Raw genomic sequence first — 6,213 nt, forward strand, 5'->3', positions numbered from 1 at the left:
TATACTACTGTTCAAAAAATTTGAGGTGACAGAGTTTTTTTTGGTCACTAAATGATGATATTAAAATCACACACTATTCTAAGTAAATAATAAAAAATATATTCATTTCAAGAAAACAAATAAATAAAACCTCTTTGTTCTTCTCCAGCTCCTGACAGACCAATTCCAGCTCCTCCTGTAATGATGTCACCAGGTCTCCTCGGTGACGGGACTCCTCTTCCGCATCTTGAAGAGTCTTGAGCTGCAGGTGCAACTTCTCCAACTCTGTGGCACTGTGGCTCTCCATGTGTCTAATTTGCTCGGAAAGCTCTCGGTTCTCCTTATGCTAATGATGCATACAAACATTCTGTAATTCATACATGGGTTACTCATTATATATCAAGACAGATGACGATAAAAGAGACGAAGGATACCTGCTCATCCAGTTTCCTCTGCAGCTGCATGATCTTGTTCTCCATGCCGAAGTTGAGCTTCTTGTAGTGCTCGACTGATCTGGCTTCAATCTTGAGTTTCTTGAGCTCTCGACGGGCCAGCATCCTGCGCACGCAACACTGCAGATACACCACAGCCCGCTTGATGCGACGGAAACGCCAGCGGGCCAGGAAGCCACGCACCCAGCGCTGGATCAGTAAAGCCTTGTGTTCACACACCAACTGTACAAGAAAACAAGATGACAAGCTCTATAAAAGTTGCTTTCATCCCCAATCCAACATGAAAGCATTTGCAACCCATGTTACTTCCATAATGTAACATTCCTGATTGAAACAGTGTAGAGAGAATTTGACTGGGAATCTTGGGAAGATATACTAGAATGGCACTAGTTTTAAATAAGGTCAATTTATTTCATGTGAGCTTTTGAGCTGGAAATTTCATAAAACAAAAAATGTTAGAAAACAGCTGATCTCTTTGGCTGAAAATCAAACTCTAATTTAATTAAAAAACTTTTATATATAATTATTATAAAAGTATAATATATAATATACACTACCATTCAAAAGTTTTTAAACAGTGATTTTTATTGTTTTTTAACGTCTTCTGCTTCTGCTCACCAAGCCTGCATTTATTTGATCCAAAGTACATCAAAAACAATAATATCTTGAAATATTTTTACGATTTAAAATAACTAATGTTTTCTAACTGAATATATTTTAAAATGTCATTTATTCCTGTGATTTCAAAGCTGAATTTTAGCATCATTACTCCAGTCACATGATCCTTTACTAGTCATTCTAATATTGTGATTTGCTGCTCAAAAAACATTTATTATTATTATTACATTGAAAACAGCCGAGTAGATTTTTTTCAGGTTTTTTGATTAATAGAAAGTTCAGCATTTATCTGAAATAGAAATCTTTTGTAACATTATAAATGTCTTTATCATCACTTTTGATCAATTTAAAGCATCCTTGCTAAACAAAAGTATTAACTTAAAAATAAAGTAAAAATTAATTAAAAGTCAAAATTATACTGACTCCAAGCTTTTGAATGGTATAGTGTATAATGTTAAAAAAGGTTTTTATTTCAGATAAATGCTGATCTTTGTATATTTCTATTCATTGAAGAATCCTGAAAAAAAAAAGTACTCTACTGTTTTAAATATTGACATTTTAATTTAAAAAAATGTTTCTTGAACAACAAATCAGTATATCAGAATGATTTCTGAAGGATCATGTGACACTGAAGACTGGAGTAATGATGCTGAAAATGTAGCTTTGATAAAAGGAATAAATTACATTTATTTATAAAACAATATATATCAAATAGTAAAAATATTTAAAAACTTTACTGTTTTTGCTGTACTTTGGATCAAATAAATGCAGGCTCGGTGAGCAGAAGAGACTTCTTTAAAAAGCATAAAAAATCTTACTGTTCAAAAACTTTTGACTGATAGTGTATCAATTATAAAACAATTTTATATATAATTGTAGAATTTTAAGAGGGAAACTGCAGTAGATAATAAATTCAAAAATGTTAAAACTATTATTTATTTATATATTTTTAAATTTGTGATTACAAGCCTATATTTAACTGCTTTGCTACACCACAAAAACTTGTCTGCGTACCCGTTTGTACTCCAGTCTGGCTGTATAGCCGCGCATTAACCTCTGAATGAGAGCCGCTGCTGCTTTCTGTCGCAGGAACTGTCGTCTGGCTGCCCACATGCGTGTGTACTTCTGGAAGATCACTGCGGCCCGCGTCCTTCTCAATGTCTTGCACAAGCTAAACGAGGGTAGATAAAACACACTGTTAGTTTAGTTTCCAACCTATAACTGAATTACAATTCGTCTCAATTTACATTTGATTCATGTCACAAAGTTAATCTACAACATTTGAGTGTGACGCACCATCGAGCCTGGTGTCCTCTCGCGTATCTTTGCAAGGTAATGGCTGCTTGGCGAATACGCAGGTATTTCTTGCGGGCGAGCCAGCAACGGATAGTTTTTTGGATGTGGATGCAGGCCGTACGGAGTTTGTCTGCCCTCAGTTTTTCCAGGTAAGCCACCTGTCCAGCCCGGAAGAAGATCTTTGTTTTTCCGAACTGGTATTTATCTTTGTTCTGCAGAGGGGGGACAAAGTAACATTAGACTGTTTAAAATCTTAAACCAACCTAAACTGGTTTGTAGGTGTCTGAGCATGGTCATGGTTTAGAGGGGTTATGGGCACTTTTTGACTGAGAGATAAGCTTAAACCAGCTTAGACCATCTTAAACCAGCCTAGGTAGTTCTTTTTTTTGCAGGATACATGCTCTTTGTAAAGAGAAAGTACAAAAACTTCTGCTTATGTTTACAAAGAGAAGTGTGATACCTGCACAAGCCGTTCTAGAACACTCTGGCAGGTCAACTTCCTGTCTGAGAGGATTTCTTTCTGCCTCATTAGAACACGATAGCGGCTGAAGAACTCTTGATAAGTCCACCTGACCAGAGGGAGATAAAGATGTATTAAAACGCAAACAGATTCCAAATCAGTTAAGGCAGTTAGCAGAATTTTTGCAGATCTAAAGTAGTTTTAAACTTGAATAAGAATAATGAGTATTCTGTTGTAAGATCACCAGTTCAAAATTTTTTGATTGGTTCTTTTGAGTTAGTCACATCTGATTGGTTCCCTTGAATTGGTCGCAGCCAATCAGATTCCAAGCAGAAGGGACACTGGGAAGACATGTGAGTTATTGAATTAGCACCTGGAAGGGAAGCCTGTGGCTGAGATGCGAATGGTCTCGAGGACTCCACACGCTCTGAGCTGCTGAACGGCTCGATGGGGGTCCATCCTACAGACAGAAAGAGAAGACACTATAGTGACCCATATTACATAATAGTGGATTATGTCTGAAATCAGCTTACTGACATGAAGGGGGCTTTAACATCATTTGGTTTGACACAGCGCACATAGTGTGGGGTGGTGGCGTTCAGTGTGTCCATAAGCAGGTGCAGAGAGTTCCGGAACTTTAAACAGGAGGAACAAAAGCATCAGACAAAAGACACTGTGATTTTCTGTGAAAAGATCTGGGTGGATAATATCTGTTTCAATAGAGCACAACAGCATCCGCCCACTTTTCCCACATTTTCAGCAGCATTGGTTATGGAAGCATTTTTCCCCATTCATGTTCTCCATGATTTATAGAAGAATAGTATATGAAAATTAGGGAAAAAGACAAAGGTACAAGACTGTCAAGACTGAGACAATGAACTACAATTCCATAATGCATTGCTAATGACATAATGGAATCAAATACAATGAAACAAAATAAAACTTCAAATTTATTATCATTGACTTTAAGGACAAAACAAAACAATGCTTTAGAAAGTTTGGAGCCAGTAAGATTTAAGTCAATTAGTCTCTTATGCTCATCAAGGGTGCATGTTTATTTGATAAAAAAATACAGTAAAAACAGTAATATTGTAAAACTGTATTATTAAAAATATTTGTTTCAATTGTAATATATTTTTAAAATGTAATTTAATATGCTGATTTGGTGCTCAAGAAACATTTCTTATCAAGGTAGAAAAGGTAGTGATGCATTTCTTCAGGATTCTTTCATGAATAGAAAGGTCAAAAGAACAGCATTTATGTGAAATATTTTTTGTAACAATGTAAAAGTCTTTATTGTCACTTCGGAACAATTTAATGCGTTCTTGCTACATAGAAGTATTATTTTTTTTAAATCTCACCCAAACATTTGAATATATTTGACTATTAATTTAAACTGTTTTGTTGTTTTTAATATAACATCTGAGCTCACAGTCAGTCTGCCTTAAAGGGATAGTTCACCCAAATATGAAAATTCTGTCATTAATTACTTACCCTCATGTCATTCCAAACCTGTAAGACCTTCGTTCATCTTTGGAACACAAATTAAGATATTTTTGATGGAATCTCTGACCCTCGCATAAACAGCAAGGATCTTAACATGATCAAGGTCCAGAAATGTTGCAAGGACATCGTTAAAATAATCCATGTGACATCAGTGGTTCAACAGTAATGTTATAAAGCTACAAGAATACTTTTTGTGCGCAAAGAAAACATAACGACTTTATTCAACAATTCATCTCCTCCGCGTCACCCTATAGCGCCATTTTGGATAGTTTCACATACGTAGACAACGTATGCAACATTTGTAAGCGGATACGTTGTTTACGTTCAGATCAAAGCGTCAACAACGTAAACAGCGTATCCGCATACGGTGCGTATGTGATGCTCCCCAAAATGGCGCTATAGGGTGACGCGGAGGAGACGAATTGTTGAATAAAGTCATTATTTTTGTTTTCTTTGCACACAAAAAGTATTCTTGTAGCTTTATAACATTACAGTTGAACCACTGATGTCACATGGACTATTTTAACGATCTCCTTGCTATGTTTTTGGACCTTGATCGTGTAAGGATCCTTGCTGTCTATGGGAGGGTCAGAGTGCTCTCGGAATTCATCAAAAATATCTTAATTTGTGTTCCGGAGATGAACGAAAGTTGAAACTTACGGGTTTGGAACGACATGAGGGTAAGTAATTAATGACTAAATTTTCATTTTTGGGTGAACTATCCCTTTAAAAGGTTTATTGTTATTAGTATAATCCATTAATGGAAATAAATGGGGTTTTACTTTCAGAGCCTTTCTGTATCAACAGTTCAGAGGAGAATGAATAACAGAGATGAATCTTGGCTTTGTTGGTCAACTCTAACCTGCAGTCCAACCGACTTCTTGTGCTCCCTAAAAGACTGGCTGGACCGTCCAAACTTTGCACGACCAGATGGTGCTGTGGTGCTCAGAGCTGCAGGTGTTTCCTCATCCTGGAAGAGCTCAACCAGTAAGGCAAACTGTGAGAAAACAAGAGAGCCTTTATAACAGAGCGATATGCTACTTGTGCCAATTACACTCTAGACCAGTGGTTCTCAACTGGTAACTTGCATTTAACACTAATCCATGACCAATCCATGTTTTGGGTTCCAACCCACCAGAGTAAAAATCCTCTCAAAGAATCCAAGATGTTCATGAACTGAACAGCAGGTGGCGATACTTATATCAAGACATGTTGAATCATACACAGTGTTGGGGAGTAACTAGTTACATGTAACGGCGTTACGTAATTTAATTACAAAATAAATGTAACTGTAATCAGTTACAGTTACTAAGAAAAAATGTGTAATTAAATTACAGTTACGTATGAAAATGTTAACGATTACAAAGGGGATTACATTTGAATATTTACACACATCTACATACAGATTTAATTGATTTTTTTCCCAAATTGCACTGACTACTCTGAGACATACGGCCCTATAATTTCCGCGATGCGGAAAAACAGACTGGTTCGTAGAATCAGTCATAAAAACTGAATTCCTATAGCCTATAACGCGGACGGAATATGCCACATTTTGGACGAATAAATCAAAAGTAGGTCAGTACACTTGAATCAAAACGCGATATGGACTAGTGTCTATGAATATTAAGCCGCGAAAATACTATATGAATCCTGCACGTTCTGCGAGTCTGTGGAAATCAGGCGCGGACTGGCCATCGGGAGAACGGGGACCATTCCCGGTCGCCTGGCAGCCGATTTGGCCCTCTATTTTAATATTATTATTGTATAATTACCTGCCGAATGTACTAACGCGATTATTTCCGAATTCGCCATTCGATAATTAAATCTCTAATAAATCATGAATCGGTTAGTCGTGACTGGCAATGCTTCGGCTCGCGCGCTCTCCGCGCCTCCGCCAAA

At 36.8% G+C, this 6,213-nt stretch overlaps 1 pseudogene; it reads right to left on the reverse strand.

The window, feature by feature from the left end:
* Positions 1-6,213, reverse strand: part of LOC107673219 (unconventional myosin-Va-like) — a 17,211-nt pseudogene that overhangs the window by 4,808 nt on the left and 6,190 nt on the right.

This window comes from Sinocyclocheilus anshuiensis, unplaced genomic scaffold (genome assembly GCF_001515605.1).
Source record: "Sinocyclocheilus anshuiensis isolate Anshui unplaced genomic scaffold, SAMN03320099.WGS_v1.1 scaffold68, whole genome shotgun sequence".
In the NCBI taxonomy this organism is placed as follows: Eukaryota; Metazoa; Chordata; class Actinopteri; order Cypriniformes; family Cyprinidae; genus Sinocyclocheilus; species Sinocyclocheilus anshuiensis.